At 42.8% G+C, this 18243-nt stretch overlaps 1 protein-coding gene across 1 annotated transcript in view; it reads right to left on the reverse strand.

Moving 5' to 3' along the window:
- Nucleotides 1-18243, reverse strand: part of LOC122789349 (S-adenosylmethionine synthase) — a 516516-nt gene that overhangs the window by 249129 nt on the left and 249144 nt on the right. The gene's annotated exons all lie outside the window — the stretch shown is intronic.

Consider the following 18243-nt stretch of genomic DNA (forward strand, 5'->3'; position numbering starts at 1 on the left):
CTAACATGAAGCATATATGTATGTATGTGCACAGATATTTAAGTTATGCATTTATCTAAATGTTAGATTTTTCTAGTCTATGTCTGGACACTAGAAGAGCAGGACTGGTGTCTTTGCTGCTCCCTAATGATGGCAACAGACTTCTCACAAATTTGAGCTCCTTCCTAGTCATAATCCCTCCCTGCTGGAGAATTCTCCAAATCAAATATACCTTCGTTATAGAACTACTAACTCTAAAGAAAACTGAAGTAGGCTTGCCACCTATCAGGTATTTTTCCAGACTACCCGCAGATCAGAATGATTCTCCAGTAGGAAAACACTATGCAAACTCTGGTATTCTGTTTGAAGCATGGACAGAATGCCCGAGTTTGCTGGAAAGCAAACTCTTGACTTTTTTTAACTAAAAAGCATTGCTAAAGCGATGCAGTGGACTTGGGAGATACTTTACAACAGCAACAAAAAGAGAGTAATACACATATATTAGGTGCATACAAATGTACTAAAGGGGACGTTCCACCCTAATGATGTATGTATTTACAGCATAAAATGGGAATGGATGTGGGTGGGGATGGGTTGGGCCTAGGAGGAGTTATGGGGAGTGCAGTGGGTGTGGCTTCAGTCTGGTTTTCTGCATTGCAAGAGGTGGCAACCCTAAACTGAAGATATATTTATTCCCTCAAAAGATCATTTCAAATCTCTCCAGAAAAGGATAATTTGGAGGGAGATGGTGATGGGTTGTTCCAGTGTCCTGACAGAAACCAGAGAAATCGTACTTTCTGGTAAGTACATAACTTACGTATTTCTCATAACTATCCTGACAATGGAATAGCAGGACAAATTCTTCAGCTAATGTGGGCATCCTACTCCAGTAACCCTTTCAAAATGATTGTTCCAAATGAAACCCATGGTCTGGAGATACATTCAAGGCTATACTGCTAGCAAAGGTATGCAAGGAAGATCAAGTGATCACTGCTGTATTATTATGCAGTGGAAGATTTTGTAGAAGGGCCATAGATGTGGCTTGAGCCCTGAAATAATCTGCCTTAGTGGGATAGATAGCTCCTTTCTACCTTGATGTAGTTAAAGGAGATGCAGTGCATAATCTACTTTTCTAATGTAACCTTGGAAATCTGTTCAAGCTTAACTAGTGAAAAGCTAACAAAAATGTGTTTGCCTTCCAAAATTCTTGCATACAGTCCAAGTACAAATGCACTTGTCTATGAACACTTAAGCTATGCAGAAGATACTACTTAAAAATACAGGCAAATGGATATACTAATTCAAATTAGCCTGGGAAACAACTTTTGATAGAAAAGATGGGTTACTTCAGAGAAAGACTCTGTCATGATGGAAACCAGTACAAGGGTATTGTGAGGACAAGCTGTGCAGCTCTGAAATCCACCTTGCTGAAGTTATGGCCACAAGAAACCGTGTCCTGTATGGCAGGAATTTAATATACACCAAACTGGCTGGTTCAAAGGCACATATAATTATTGTCTTTAATATGAAATTTAAATCCCAAGCAAGTGCTGGTCTAGTTAAGGTGGTTCTCAAATGGAAGACATCTATAAGAACTGCTTCACATCATAAGTGTGCAGCCAATGAGTGGCTTGAAAAGCCACCATGAAAGGATGAGATAACTGCTAGTCAGGAAGATTAAGCCCTCCTCTAATGGTGCTGATGTTGAGGAGACATTTCTGCACTATGCTCACAAAGAAAACATTCCCATTTACCTTTCTAAATTTTTCTGGTGGACTTATATTGAAAGGCTGCAACAAGGTCCATGACCTCTAGGGGAGGGGAGGGGATTGTGGATACCTGGCCATTAGGGGAACTTGAGAAACAAAGCTGTTAGAGTGAGGGATTGAATGCCTGTGTGAAGCATTCTAAAAGGGTGACATAATAAAGTTGAGCTCTGTGGAAGAGGTAGGGGTCTATTCCTCTTCCTTAGATGAGATCTCAGCAAGGGAAACCAAGTCAGGAATCCCAGAGTAGTCTTGCACTCTTTGGCCTTGCATTCTTTGGCTTTCTGTAAGAATCTTGGAATCAATTAAAGAGGTGGAGAGCCAGGGCCAATTGTTGGAGAAGGCATCTCTAGGTGTCTCTCCTTCTGGAGGATCTATAGTGAAAAAGAAGGGGCACTTGGTATTCAAAGGCAAAAAAAAAAGATCACAACAAAGTTGTCCCCATTTCTTGAATATAAATGTGGGCCACACTGATATTGATAATTCATTCACAGAGCAATAGAATCTGTCAGCTAAATTTGTCTGCAGCCATGTTGGATAGTCTGGGTATGTGCATTGCTGTTAAAAAGCAATGCAAAGTAAATAACCATTCCCATACACTCACTGCTTCTCTGTACAGTGGATAAAATCGGGTTTCCCCTTGTTTATTGGTACACTATGCCACTGCCATGTTGTCTGATTATATACTAACTGCATCTCAAGGAAGCACTTCATGAAACGTCTGCAGCTCTAGAAGGACTGTCCTTATCTTGAGAACACTGATCTGCAAGGATGTCCCTTCTGGAGTCCATGAATCTATGTACCATCATGTTCAAGTATTGACCCCCTCAGGCAATGGAAGACACATGCGTGGTTATGGTTGCTTTAAGAAATGGCTTGGTAAATGGAGACCTAGTTGTCAAGCTTTGCATACGGGTCCAGCACTGTAGGCTTTTCCTTACTGCCCTCAACAATTTGATTGTATGACACACTGTCTGAGAAGATTGGTCTTGCTGGGTCCTCAGCATCCATTGCAGTATCCTCATGTTACGAGTGGTATGAGGTAACACCTAAATCAAAGTTGCCATTAGGATAGTTGCTGCACACAGCTTCTTCTAAAGGAGCAGAGATCTGATTACTTCTACAATGGCTGAGGCACTTGCTTGAGGTAAACTTGACAAATGGTTCTAAGTGTTGATCTGGCAGCCTATGAAAACCAATCCTAGTATGGCTGCAGATTTGATTTGGCTGTGTTTATGGTGATCCCCAAAGACAGTCAGATGTGGAGCAATACTTAATTGCCTCAACCAAATGCTCCATCGATGTGGCTTCTGGGAGTCAACTACTAAACTACAGAAAAATGTGAATTCCTAGGAGTCACATTTGAGCTGAGATTGGTATCATATACTTGGTGAATACCATCGAGGCTGTGGTGAGACCAAATGGTAGGGCTCAAAACTGAAAATGATTGGCTCTTATCTGGAAGTGAAGACACCTCCTGGAACCCAGACCTATTTCTCTGTAGATGGGTATCTTGAAGGCCCAGTGAAAACATCCAATTTCTTTCCTAGAAGCATGGCAGAATTAGCTGTACCATGACTGTCCAGAGAGACTCCTTCTTTACCTGTTTGTTAAGCTGACTGAGATCCAGTATTTTCCTGATGTCCTTGACCTTTTGGGGCACTAAAAATGACATGGGACTAAAATGCAGATAATTGCTGGTACGGTGGAACCTAATGAATTTCTCATTTTGTTGAGGAGATCTTAGCACCTCCTTTGCTACTGCTTCCCTCTATATGGGTGGCACTGATGTGGAAATGAGAGATATAGACAGGTGGTGATGTTGAAAAGGGAATAAAGTAGCCTCTGGATATGATTCTTTTTAGCCATAAGACACAGCAGATGCACATCCATGTCAGAATGAGCAAGGAGAGATGTCCCCCAACTTACTCCTGAAGGAAGCAGCCATGCAATCCTTCAGGGCTGATATGAGCAAAGTCCTAGACAGAATCCCATTTCCTTGGTTACTCTGATTACCTCTAACCCTGGGTCAGCAACCAGACTGAAATTCCCCTCTGCCTCAAGAATGTCTGTCCAGTTGCTGTCTTTGCTGCTGCTGCAGGGATTTCTAAAACCACAAGTTCTTGACCCCATTCTGGTTATGCTGAAAAATCCTTTGAGGGGCAACAAACTTAATACCAACAGCAGTGAGTGTTTTGCCCTCTTGCTCACAGGCAGGGAATCTATCCTTGATTTATTGCCCAAATAACACTGAGCCATCAAATGGGGCATTGACAAATACCTCCTTGAAGTGGACTAGGAAATACATCAGTTGCAACCAGGCCTGTCTTCTCATGGCTAGGCATGATCCTGCTGCCCTGGTTGCTACATCTATTAAATTACATATTAAATGCATGGTTAGAAAAGAAGTTGTGGTCATGATAAAAAACTTAGTTTAGAAGAATGTAGATCACCCACCTGCAATTATTTCAAGGTATTTCCAGTCTTCTTTGCAATGTCCTTTTGAAACCTAACCATATGCGCCATGTAGTTCAAGACTCTAAGGCAGAATGTACAGGAAGAATAAACTAACCTCCCCAATCTATCCATCATCATCAAATCATTGCTACAAGAATGTATGTGTATGCTCTTTCTCCGATCTCTCTAGCTACCATTTGGTTTGCCCTTTTTCTCCCAGTAGTATAAACATCACCTCAAGTCTCCCCTAAAAAGATACCATCTGGGGCTAACCCAGTCAACAAAAGGATAAATCAAATTAAAAATTAAATAAAGAGCTAATTGTTGGTCAACTGGATCATACTCTGGGCTTCATTTTTACAGCTGAACTGCCTCAGTGTATGGAATATGTATATAACCTACACATCAGTACATTAGAAACAGTAATTTACCAATAACAAAATATGATAAAGTATTCCCAATAATTCTTACTTTCTCCATACTGAGCTGTTGGCATAAGCTTTACAGAAATTAAAACATTAGTCAGCGCCAGTACTCTAAAACCTTTTTTAAGAACTGCACAGTGGTTAGAACAGCAATAAACAAATAAGATAGCAAAAATGTTATGATGATATGAAGTAGTGCCAGCTATGCCAGGAGGAGCAGGGCAGTGTATGTGTAACATATGCCATCATAGCTAGCTGGAGTTTTGTAAAGAATTATGTGTCATTTGTATATCAAATTGATTTGTAGAGGTGCTTGTGTTGAAAATGTATTTGTAAAGTTGCTTGTGTTAAAAATGTACCAAAAGTGAGTCCTGCTGGACATGGTATTTGCTGTCTTCTTTGCAATGTCCCTTTGAAACCTAACAATATGCGCAATGACCTGAGACGTACCTCACTGGACTACATGAAAAGAGACATGGAGGAGCTCTCCGATCTTGTAGCCCAGGCAGGTATGACCCTAGCCCTGAGTAGCATCCTGCCATCACCCAGAATGATACCACAGTACAAGGACAAAATGACTGACTTCAACAACTGGATAAGCTTGTGGTGTCATTCTAAGGGGATCCAGTATCTGCCTCGGATGACATGATCAACAGACCACAATGCTTTGCCAGAGATGGCCTGCACCTGTCGCCTTAGGGATTCCGGATACTGGCTAAGGCTCTTGCCACCCCTATAATGCCTTTTTTAGGCAAGATTCAAATGACAAATTCACCACTGTAACAAATACAAGCAAGCAAAATCTGAGGGTAATGCTATTCAATGCTAGAAGTCTAAACCTCAAAATGCATTCACTCGAGGCACTCCTTAAAATGGAGAACATCGACATCTGTGCAGTGACAGAGACCTGGTTCAAAGCTCCAGAGAGCACCTCTGCATTACCAGGCTATAATTCATAGCACACCTTTTGGCCACCTAACCTAGACCAAAACACTAAAGGTGGAGGCGTGTCCATATTCATTAAGGATATCCACACCTCCAGGCTAGTTGCTCAGCATAATGCACCCAAGATTATCCAAGTGCAACTAACTCTGGGCAAGACCGCAATCCAAATTGTAACTTGCTACAGATCCCCCACCATGCCCCAGGATTCCCACTCCTCATTTCTTGATACACTGGAAAATATTAGGGTACAACCCAACACCCTCATAATGAGCGATTTCAACTACCATTAACTGGGAAAACTACTCGTGTACCAACTCTTTTGCTCAACGTTTTCTGGAATTCATAAATTCCAATGCCTTGGATCAACTTATCCACACCCCCACCAGGGGCAGCAGTATCCAAGACCTGGTCATTACTAACATGGACGACCGGTGTTCCATACCAGAGGTCAATTCCTCAATGGTCAGATCCGACCACAAGCTAATCACCGTAGACATCCACATCCCACCCCCATCCCCCATTAGGGAAACCACCGTAAAAATTCTCCAAAGCCAACTTCACGCTTCTTAAGACAGAAGTTGCAAACTTCACAACACCCATGCAGATGGACAATAGAGGTATGACTGCTGAATCCTACATAAATGCACTTTATAAGCACTTACATGAGTGCATGGATCGTGCTACCCTAACAGAACCAAGATGCTATCCTCCAAAAAAGGAAGCCAATCTGGTGGTCCCCTGCCATAAACAAACTCTACAAGAGAAAAAAGAAACTGTTGCAAAAAAGAGTAAAATTCCATGATCGGAGGAACTCCCTGGTCAGCCTTGGTAAGAAGCTGAGATCCCTCATAAAATCCTCCAAAGCTAGTTACGAAAACAAAATCACTACTGATTCTAAAGACAACCACAAAGCATTCTATAGCTATGTCAAGAATCTCAATGGCAACACTCAGATCTGCTGTGAGTTACAACACAATGGCACTAAATATACAGAACCAACTGATATTGCCAACATCCTGGCAGATAGGTTCAGTGCTAACTTTACCTCTCTCTCTCTCTCTCTCTCACCCCTTAAAGGACCCATCTCTATACTGGAAGAATGCAAAGTTCCTGTAATCACGGCTGCAGAGGTAAAAAACACACTCTCCAAAGCTAAGAATACAGCATCCATGGGACCTGACAACATCCCAGGCTGCGTTCTACATGAACTACAGAATGAACTGGCACCCCACCTAAGCACCATGTTCAACCATAGCCTCACCTCAGGCTTTGTACCCACTAAATGGCACACAGTGACAGTTATCCCACTCCACAAAGGGGGAATCAGCATGGACCCCGGGAACTACCTCCCCATTAGCCTAACAAGCCTGGTCTGCAAGGCCATGGAACGTATCATCATGGAACTTATAAACAAAGACATTGGTAATCTCCAAACTCTGGACCCCACCCAGTTTGGGTTTGTAAAGGGCAGATCATGTCTCCTAAACCTGATAGACTTCTTTGAAGCAGTCAGCAAAGCTGTAGACGAGGGTAAGGTGGTTCACACAGCCTACCTAGATCTGGCCAAGGCTTTTGACACCATCCCCCACTCTGGAATTATAGATCATCATCTTCTTTTGGCTGTTCCCATTAAGGGTCACCACAGCAGATCATCTGTTTCCATTTCTTCCTGTCCTCTGCATCATGCTCTTTCACACCAGCCGCCTGCATGTCCTCTCTCACCACATCCATAAATCTTATCTTAGGCCTTCCTCTTTTCCTCTTACCTGGCAGCTCCATCCTTAGCATCCTTTTCCCAATATACCCAGCATCCCTCCTCAGCACATGTCCAAACCAATGCAATCTCGCCTCTCTTGCTTTGTCTCCAAACTGTCCAACCTGAGCTGACCCTCTAATATACAGATTCCTAATCCTGTCCATCCTAGTCACACCCAGTGAAAATCTTAACATCTTTAACTCAGCCACATCCAGCTCTGACTCCTGCCTTTTCGTCAATGCTACCGTCTCCAATCCATCTGGAATTATAGATAAACTCACTAAACTCAATATAAATCCTTATGTCACAAGATGGGTTGCCAACTGGCTCACTGACAGAAGCCACACTGTGAAAGTAGCAGACTCCAAATCCGACTTCAGACCAGTGACAAGTGGAGTACCACAGGGTTCAGTCCTGGGTCCTCTCCGGTTTATCTACTTTTCTGAAGTACAGACTAACACAGAAGGTCTTTGGCCAATGAAGTTCACAGATGACTGCAAACTAGAAGCCATAATCAAAACTCCTAATGATGTGGATATCCTACAAAAGGGCCTCATTGAGACAGATGCATGGTATCAAAGCCATGGCCTCAAGCTCAATGCCAAAAAGTGCACTGTCATCCCCTTTGGTAAAAACTCTGTACCCATGAGCTACCACATAGGTGGTAGTCTACTTAACACCAAAAGTGTGATAAGAGACCTTGGGACACAGGTGGACAGTAGTCTCTCCTTTGATAATCACATTGCCACAGTAGTCAGGAAATCCTTCTATGTGGCACACCTCATCACAAAAGGTTTCTCATCCAGGAAAAAAGAGGTCATTGTTCCCCTCTACTCATCACTCATTAGACCCATTATAGAGTACAACGCCCCTTTTGGTATGTACCTCACAAGACATCTACAACAACTGGAAAGGCCACAGAAATACCTCACAAAGAGGATTACCGGACTCAAACAGATGTCCTACTCAGACCGCCTCAAAAAACGCCAGCTCTACTCCATCGCATATTGCCTACTCAGAGGCGATCTCTGCCTAACATACAAAGCTATGTCAAACCCAGAGCTGTTAAACATGCTCCACTTAAAGAAATCCCAATCCCTCTGAGCTACATGCTCTAGGGACCTAAACCTTGTCACCACAATAAAACAGAACATGCTGGAGGGATAGATTCCTGTCCCAGAGACTTCCCATACTCTGGAACAAACTACCTATCTATATCAAACAAAGCTTCTCATTAGCACTCTTCAAGAAAAATCTTGATGATTGGATGGGAAATAGGAAATTCACCCCAGGGATCACCTCTAGGACTCTGCTCGACAGGGGCACAGGAAAATTATTTTCTTGGGTGGCGAAAGCCAGGGTACCTTTTTGGCTAGGCTTATATAGGCCCTACGGCCAATAGCCTAGTACCTACCTATGAACCTATGTAGCTCAAGACTCTAAGAGAGAATGTACAGGAAGAATAAACACACCTCCCCAATCTATCCATTATTTTCAAATCATTGTTAGGAGAATGTATACTCTTTTTCCAATCTCTGCAGCTACCATTTGGTTTGCCCTTTTTCCCCCAGTAGTATAAATATCACCTCAAGTCTCCCCTAAAATGATGCCACTGGGGGTTAACTCAGCCAACAAAAAGATAAAGCAAATTAAAAATTAAATAAAAAGCTAATTCTTGATCAACTGGCTCACACTTTGGGCTTCATTTTTACAGCTGAACTGCCTTAGTGTATGGAATATTAATGACAGAGAGTGTATGCTATGTGAATATGTCTATAACCTACACATGAGTATATTAAAAACAGTAATTTACCAGTAACAAAACATGATAAAGTATTCCCGATAATTCTTATTTTCTCCGTACTGGGATGTTGGTATATGCTTTACAGAAATTAAAACATCAGTCAGTGCCAGTACTCTAAAACCTTTTTTTAAGAACTGCACAGTGGTTAGAACAGCAATAAACAAATAAGATAGCAACAATGCTGTGATGATGTGAGGTAGTGCCAGCTATGCCAGGAGGAGTAGGGCAGTGGATGTGTAACATATGCCATCATAGCTAGCTGGAGTTTTGTAAAGAATTATGTGTCATTTGTATAGCAAACTGATTTGTACAGGTGCTTGTGTTGAAAATGTATTTGTAAAGTTGCTTGTGTTAAAAATGTACCAACAGTCGGTCCTACTGGACAGAAAAGAAATACACCTGTATGTCAGACAGTACTGTAATTGTTGAAATGAATATACTGCAACAGAGGATACTGCAAGAGAAGAGCTTAATCTCAGTCCAGCTAACTTTGAAAAATAACCTGAAATTAAATTACTTGGTATAAGCCATAAAGATTGTATCTCACAGGTCTGAATGCAGCCAGAGACGCAACTTCTGTGAAAACAAGGACTAGGAATCCTGCTGTATTGCCCTTAATGGTGAACTAATTGCTACCCTGGAAGAGTGGAAGTGCTGAAATGGTTTTATAGCTTCCAGATGCTGTAACACATCTTAGCAAATCTCTATGTGTGTATTGTGACACGTGCAAGATCCTGTCTCAGCTTCTAGTAAAGGAGAACCACAGACTCTGGTGACCAGATATGATGTCATTCTGTAATCCAACACTAAAATTATGCTTTTATACTACATGAGATAGAAGTCTCAGGGCAGTCTGTTTGTGAAACCTGACAAGAAAGATCACTCACCCACATAACCTTGCCTTGATCTATTAAGTAGGAAATAGTAATTTTTTAGATCAGTCAGAAAAATATAGTGAGATTAGTTAAGTATTGTTTTTCTGTATCTGTGTGAATCTTTTTATCTGTGTTATTTTTAATATTTCCTGTGGGTGAAACTGTGGTGTTTACTGTAAATAGATACTTAGTATTTTCATGTTGCTTTATTATTTATTATTAAATATATTTAAACTTTTCATTGTGACTGGACTTTTTAGGAAATATTTAACCTTTAAGAGTATTTATATTCATTTAGTGATGCTGTGGTATCACGTTCCTGAAAGTCTTGCTGTTCAGTCAGCATAACCATTGGTAATAGTACTAATTTCACTCAGTATAATTGGACACCCTGTTAGCCTAACAGCAGCTAGCTGGTGGCAGTGGAAGTACCTTATAGCCTGGGCAGAGGTGGTACAGCGGGTAATCTGTGCCAGCCTTTCTAGGTGTGTGTCAGCTACTTGGAACAGGGACACAGAGCTCCTTAGTAATCAATGTGGATTCTTCTTTGGGGAGTGAAAAGAGAGAGTTCAGCCCCAGGACTGCAGTGTGTTCCCTGTATGCTCTTAAGGGAAACTATGCTTGATGTAGAGAGCTACATCTGAAAATACGGTGTGTGTCTATTTCTCTCAAAGTGAATGTTTCACCACCACTGTCTATGGTGAGAATTGAGGCTCCTTGATCACTGGGCCAGAAAAGGGACATCACATATTGGTGAGCAGTGGTGTGTATATTAATTGAACTTCTGTAGCCTGTAGGCAGTTGTCAATGAAGGTGTGTGAACTCTCAGCAGCTACAAGATAAACATAGAGAGCTTTATTTTTACAACAGTTTTATTTATTTTTTGTTAGGTTAATTTTGTCAGGAAGCAGGTAAAGATGTCACCAGAAGATTATGGCAAGTTGAAAAAGAACCAGTTGGCCAAGTTGTGCGAAGCCAAAGGAATGGTGCATGCCAACCAGACTAAACAGGAAATGATTTTAGCCTTAGTCACAGTTGCAGCATGGACCAGCAAACAGGAGGATAACCAGTCTGGTGATAGGGATTTGGAGGTCTCAGAAAAAGGACAGTTCATCTTTTCCTCACAGGACTTGAAAACCCATCTGGAGTTAAAGAGACTTGAACTGCAGGCCAAGCATTTGGAATTAGAATCAGCAGACAGGCTATGGATGGCAAAGCATATGGAATTAAAATCAGCAGAGAGACTCTCATCACTCATTAGACCCATTATAGAGTACAACGCCCCTTTTGGTATGTACCTCACAAGACATCTACAACAACTGGAAAGGCCACAGAAATACCTCACAAAGAGGATTACTGGCCTCAAACAGATGCCCTACGCAGACCATCTCAAAAAATTCCAGCTTTACTCTGTCACATATCGCTTACTTAGAGGTGATCTCTGCCTAACATACAAAGCTATGTCAAACCCAGAGCTGTTAGACATGCTCCACTTAAAGAAATCCCAATCCCTCCAAGCTACACGCTCTTGGGACCTAAACCTTGTCACCACAATAAACAGAACATGCTGAAGGGATAGATTCCTGTCCCAGAGACTTCCCATACTCTGGAACAAACTACCTATATATATCAAACAAAGCTCCTCATTAGCACTCTTCAAGAAAAATCTTGATGATTGGATTGGAAATAGGAAATTCACCCCGGGGATCACCTCTGTAGCTCTGCTCGACAGGGGCACAGGAAAATAATTTTCTTGGGTGGCGAACGCCAGGGTACCGTTTTGGCTAGGCCTGTATAGGCCCTAGGGCCAATAGCCTAGTACCTACCTATAAACCTATGAACAAAAGTCGATACTACCTATCTTTCAGTTTATTAACATCTTAGAAAGTACATTCTAGTATAATGTCTTCTAGTATTTTATATGTTTATTAACATTGTATTAGTTACAGTAAAGTAAAAAGAAAATAAAAGTAAAACCTATTTACATCTATTCACATATAGATGCTACATTTAATATTATATTTCCCCAACTGAGATGTAAGAATGCAATTGAGGTATGGGAAAATATATATATAAAGGAAATACCTATATAAGATCAGTTAATATGTGTAGTAAAAGTGAGTAGGATTGAGCATTAAAAATTGTCTTGTTGGTTTATATGTGTAGAGGCTTAATTAGTGTAAAAAAAAAGAAAAGGAGGCATTTAGAAAGTCAAGAACTAAATAGTTGTGTGCATTTTCCTTTCATATGTAAGAATAACTTCAGTTTTAGTCTTTGAGTATATTGTCCAAAAGATAAGTCCAGTATTCTTGAAAGTAGGTTATTGTGCATGAATTTTTGTTTGCAGGTTTGTGTGAGGATATGAATTTCACTGCCATAACCTTGAAATTTTCCCATGTGATCTTAGACTTCTCTAACCAATTCTAGGCAATGTCGTATTTAATTAACACACGGATTTTCTAGGCAATGTCGTATTTAATTAACACGCGAATTGTAATGACAACATGTTGGCATATGCCTGTCAAGATATTTGCTGTAATATGGAGAATAAGAAGTTATGTACTTACCATAACATTCTATGTTTGTTGTCCAGCTCGCCTACATTCTTGCAGGTTGGGTTCGGAGTCGTTCATGGCTCCGACTCGGCTGAATACTAAAGCTCAAGAGCTTCCACTGGCTTGAGGCTAACCCCTTTCCCATGATGCTCTGGGCTATATCCCCAAATCTTGTTTGCAAGCGAAAGATTAGAGTAACCCAAAAAATAGAGTAGAAATATATATTTATATCCAAGTGCAGATGACTCCAAATCATCATAGCTATGTACATAAGAATAGACTTGTCCACCCATTCCTCCAGGAATGCAGGAAGGGGGTAGGAGGGTGGGAAACAAGAATGCAAGACAGATGGACAACAAACATAGAACTTATGGTAAGTACATAGCTTCTTAATGTTATGGTGTCCTATCTCGCAGTAATTCTTGCAGGTTGGGACAGCGTCCTTAGCATCTTAATCCCCGGGTGGCTCAGGAGAAAATACTCTTTAATACAGTGGATCCAAAGGAAGACCTGCTTCGGGAGGCCACATCTAATTTGTAATGAGTGATAAAGGTATGAGGTCTCACCCATGTGACAGCTGCACAAATAGAGTGTATAGGAAATTTGGCCTGAAAGGCCAAGGACGTAGAGACTGCTCTTGTGGAATGTCCTTTTATCATCCCAGGCAGTTGTTTATTATCCTTACTGTAAGACAAAGAAATGCAATCAATCAGTCAGCCATTTTGACAAGGTTACTTTGGAAACTGGTAGCCCTTTCTTTTTATCAGAAAAAGACACAAAAAGCTGATCAGATTTCCTGAGGCCTTTTGTTCTATGCAAGTAATAGCAGAGCTGCCTATGCACATCCAAGAGGTGCAATCTATATTCTTTCTTGTCGCTGTAGTTTGGAAAAAAACACAGGCAGTTCAATGGATTGGTTTATATTATTCTCTGAACAGACTTTTGGAAGGAATGATGGATTAGTTCTCAAGGATATCCTATCCTTGTGGAAAATGATATAAGGGAAACGAATAGAAAGAGCTTGTAATTCCGATACCTATCTGGCAGAGGTTATGGCTACTAAAAAGAGAGTCTTCCACAACAAAAACTTCAAATCACAAGATGATGAGGATTCAAAGGGTGGTGAAATCAATTAATTTAGCACAAGACTTAGGTCCCAAGGGGCTGGGAGCTCTTTGATCGGGGGTCTGAATAAAAAAAGTGCCTTTAAGGAAAGCTTTACATAACCTATGAGACATAATGGGAGCTCCCATTTCCCCAGTATGGAAATTAGAAATGACTGCCAACTGAACTCTGATTGTTGCTGCTGCAGCTCCTTCATCAAAGAGTTTGGAGATAAATTCCAGGATAGCGATAATAGGAGCTGTAAAAGGTTCTATGTTCTGTCCCAAGCCCAGCATGAAAATCTTTTCCACTTACTGGCAGACAGTCTCCTCGTGGACGGTTTATGAGAAGAGGTAAGAATATGACTCACTGCAGGAGAAAACAAGTAACACCTGGCTAAGCGTGGAATTGGAGCAGCCATGCTGTCAGCATGAGGGTTTGTATGGATGGATGGAATGCACCCGATGAGTGGGTGAAAAAGTCTGGAACTGGGTCCAGAATCCACGGTTCCTCCAAATGGGTCCAGAGAAAGGGGAACCAACCTTGTCGAGGCCAGTAAGGTGTAATGAGAATCATCTTGCTTTTCAACATGCTGGCTTTCTGTTTGGGTATTAAGGGGAATGGGGGAAAGGCATAGAGTAGTCCCTGGGGGCCAATCATGAACCAGTGCATCCCTTGGTGACTTCCCCGGAGGAGGAATGAGGGCAAGGTAGTTGCTGCATTCGGCATTCATGGCTGTGGCGAAAAGGTCGCAGCAAGTCTGGCCTCATTTTTGGAAAATCTCTTCCACAATCTCTGTTTTCAGGGACCACTCGTGAGGCAACAGAATAGCTCTGCTGAGTTTGTCCACTATCCGGGATGTGTGTTGCTATCAGAAAGCATTGAGAAGTGATCGCCCTTTGCCAAACTCATTGTGACTCGGATTTGGTTCCTCTCTGCTTGTTTATGTACCACACTAGTGACATGTTGTCTGTCTGAATTGTAACTGTCCCTGTCAGTAGAGAGTCCTGAAATGCCTGCAATGCATAGAGCACCACACTCATCTCAAGAACACTGATGTGCAAGTGGCTTTCATATTCTTGCCATAGGCCTTGGACTGTCATCCCCAGATAACCCCCCCCCACTCGATCTGGGAAGCGTCCGTGGTTAGTACTGCATTGGGTTGAGGAAGGACAAGGGGTCGTCCCTGACACAACTGGTCCATCTGCAGCCACCAAAGGAGATATGTTCTGCAAGAATCTGTGATGATAATCTGATGTGAAAGACAATGATACTGCATTGACCATTGAGAAAATAGCAACCACTGCAGAACCCTCATGTGAAGTCATGCTAGGGGAACTGAAAGAATAGCTGCTGCCATGGTACCCAGAACCTGCAGCACATATCTGGCCTGAACTTTCTTTTTTGACATCAAAATCCTGATTTGCTGATGAAGGGACTGTATTCTGTCTGGAGTAAATTTTGCATCATATTTCTTGAATCCAGTTCTGCACCTAAGAAGGTAATATGGTGAGACAGCGACAAGACAAATATTTTTTAAGTTTACTGTGATGCCTATTCTGGTGCAAAGTGACTTTGTTTCATCTCTCACTCGCAGTAGTAAATGCTTTGTGGTGGCAGATAGGAGCCAGTCGTCTAGATATGGAAACACACGGAATCCCTGACATCTCAAGTCAGCCGTTACCACTGCCATGTATTTGGTGAACACTCTGGGGCTGTAGTGAAACCAAAGGGCAGGGCTCGAAATTGGTAATGACTGGCTCCCAGCCGAAAGCATAAGTGTCCCCTGGATTGCCTGTCCATCTTTATGTGGTAGTATGCATCCTGGAAATCTATTGAGCACATCCAATTGTCTTTCCCGATAAATGGGAATATCGACTGCAGAGTTACCATCTGGAACTTTGACTTCTTCACTGCTTTGTTTAGTTTGCTGAGATCTAGAATAGATCTCCAGTCTCCTGTCTTTTTTGGAACTAAAAAAAATCTTGAGTAAGTTCCCAATCCCATTTGGTCTGTGGAGACCTCTTGGATGACTCTTTTTTCTAACAGAGAGTATATCTTGTTTCGCAAAGTCCTTTTGGCAGGGTGGGATGTCTGGTAAGGATTTGTTTACTGGAGTGGGAATGGAAAATGGTATAGCCTCTGGAAATAAATTCTTTGTACCCATTTATCTTGGGGGATTTCTTGCCAGGCGTTTGGGTATAGTGACAATCGACCCCCAACTACTTCCAGAGAACAGCAGGTGGGCCCTCCTTTCAGGAGTGCTGGAAGGATCTGTCAGAGAACGTATCTCTGTCGCCCTGATTTTGCAGACCCCCCCCCGCCATGAGGTCAGTGTCTTCCATTATATCTTCCTCCTCTGCCCCTGGGAGAAGAGTCACCATGTGCATCAGAGAAGCCTTTTTGGGACTTGCAGAACCACACCTTTCTGCTCTTTTGACCTTTGGGATAAGGTCTAGATGGGGCAGAAAAATAGACTCCAATGGCAAATAAGGTCTTCCCATCCCGTTCGCACCTGGTCAAAGTTTCTTTCACCTTTGGTCCAAAAAGAGATGAACCATCAAAGGGGGCACTGGCGAAGGAATACTTGAAGGGCTCAGCAAAGTTGCAAAGGCACATCCAGGAATGCCTCCTCAGGGAAATTCCTGTCACTGCCGCTCTACTCGCTCCATTAGCCGCATATGAAATGAGTCTCATGGAGGATTTAACTATGGAATTGAGGGTGGAGAGCTGTGAGGATACTTTGTCCACAGACCCCTGAGCCACAGCACCCTGAAGGGTATCTCCAAGCTCTTTCAGAAGATCCCTTTGAAGTCTCATAAAATGGGTAAGGTAATTCAGTGACCATAAGGTGAAGGCCACTGAAGAAAAAGTGTGCTTTCCATAACTGTCCATAGTCCTAGACTCCTTGTTAGGGGGATGGACAAACGAGGAGGTCTTTGATCACTCCTTCTTAGTGGCCGCCACCACCACCATCGTATCTATAGGGGCACCCTTTGTCAGGAATTCCTTCTCTGAGGGGGCAGTAATAAATTTGTTAGGCCTCCTCGGAACAGGCTCCACTGTATCAGGCGACGTCCAGGCCATACAAGAAATGACACCCAACAGCTGGTCAAATGGAGGAGTCACCCAGGAGGTGGAAGGGTGAGACCCAAAAGCCCCCAGGTATACCGACTTGTCTTCTGAAGGGTTGGTGGACTTCCAGCCACCCCTCTGTTTCAGGATCTCAAGGATGTCGGTGAAAGAGAATCCTCCCAGGTAGACCATGGGGACTCCTTAGAGTCATCCAAATTGTTATCAGAATTGACAGACTCAGGGGAGTATATGTGCCTCCTCTTGCACAGTCTCTTCCTAGGGACTTCTTCAGAGGGGTACTCCGGAGAAGTTTCAGAAGAGGCAATGCCACCTGCAGGGACCTCCTGAGGCTCTGGGTCTCTACGCTTGGGAGGGGGCAGTGGTGAGAAGATCGACACCGGCAACTGGGAGGGATGAGAAGTTGGCTCCGAGAGCAGAGCTGTCTGGGGTGACAGCACCCTATCCATCAGTTTGAAAGCCTACTCGCCTCACACTGAAGAGACTCTCTGCTCCGAAGAGACAGAAGGTCGACTCCAAGGCAGAGCTGGTGGCTCCGAAACTGAGGTACGAGCTGAGCTCAACTCAGCCTAGGCACTGAGAGGTAGAGTTGGATTGGATGACTGTCCATGCCGACTCTCCTCCCTGGACCGGACTAGTGAGCGTGGGCTCCTAGATTCCTTGACGTTGGATGGAGTCGTGGACATCAGAGTCAAAGTAGGAACCAAAGATTCTAAAGGTGGTCTCAGTGCCGACGGTTCCGCTACTATCGGATCCAACCTCTCTGGCTCCAAAGACTCCAGGGTGATTGGAGGAGGAATCGAAATGGCAGGTGCCGAACTAAAGGGTGTGGCTTCAATTCCTTTGGGGCCAGAGACGATAACATTTTAGCCAGGGCCGGTGTTTGGAGCAATCTCTTCACCACCTACTCCACGTCATCATCAGATAAACTCCTGGAAGAACAGGTGGACAAGGAAGGAGATCTGACTCTCTGTAATATAGAAGGTCTCAGTGTTGGAGATATCAGCTCCAATAAAGGAGACTGACTCCGTAATGTCTCTATTGGCTCCATGGACACTCTAGGAGCTGAAGAGAATTCCTTAGTTCCAGACTCGGTTCCGATAAAAAACTATTTCTTAGGTGGCTCCAAAATTGGAGTTGTAGAGGCCGGTTGTTTCGGTGCTTTAGTGTGGGATAAAGAAGGGGAAGAAGATCTGGAGCTCTGGGTATCTAAAGCTTTCTGAAAGGACCCTTTCAATAATCCCCTTGCCATTAACTTACTCCTTCTCTCATGAAGAACCCTGATACTGAAAGTGTGACAAATGGTGCAGGGGTCCTGTAAATGGATGGCACCGAGGCAGTAAACACAACTTGTGTGCCCATCCGTGAGAGACATCTTTTGAGTGCATTTATCACACTTCTTGAACCCTGACTGCTTATGCTCCCTGGGTTCCTTTTTGTTATCTTTATACATCCTGTCTAACACTACAGCCAAACAAGTTAAC

This window comes from Protopterus annectens, chromosome 14.part0, assembly GCF_019279795.1.
Source record: "Protopterus annectens isolate FY-2018-M chromosome 14.part0, PAN1.0, whole genome shotgun sequence".
Lineage (NCBI taxonomy): Eukaryota > Metazoa > Chordata > Ceratodontiformes > Protopteridae > Protopterus > Protopterus annectens.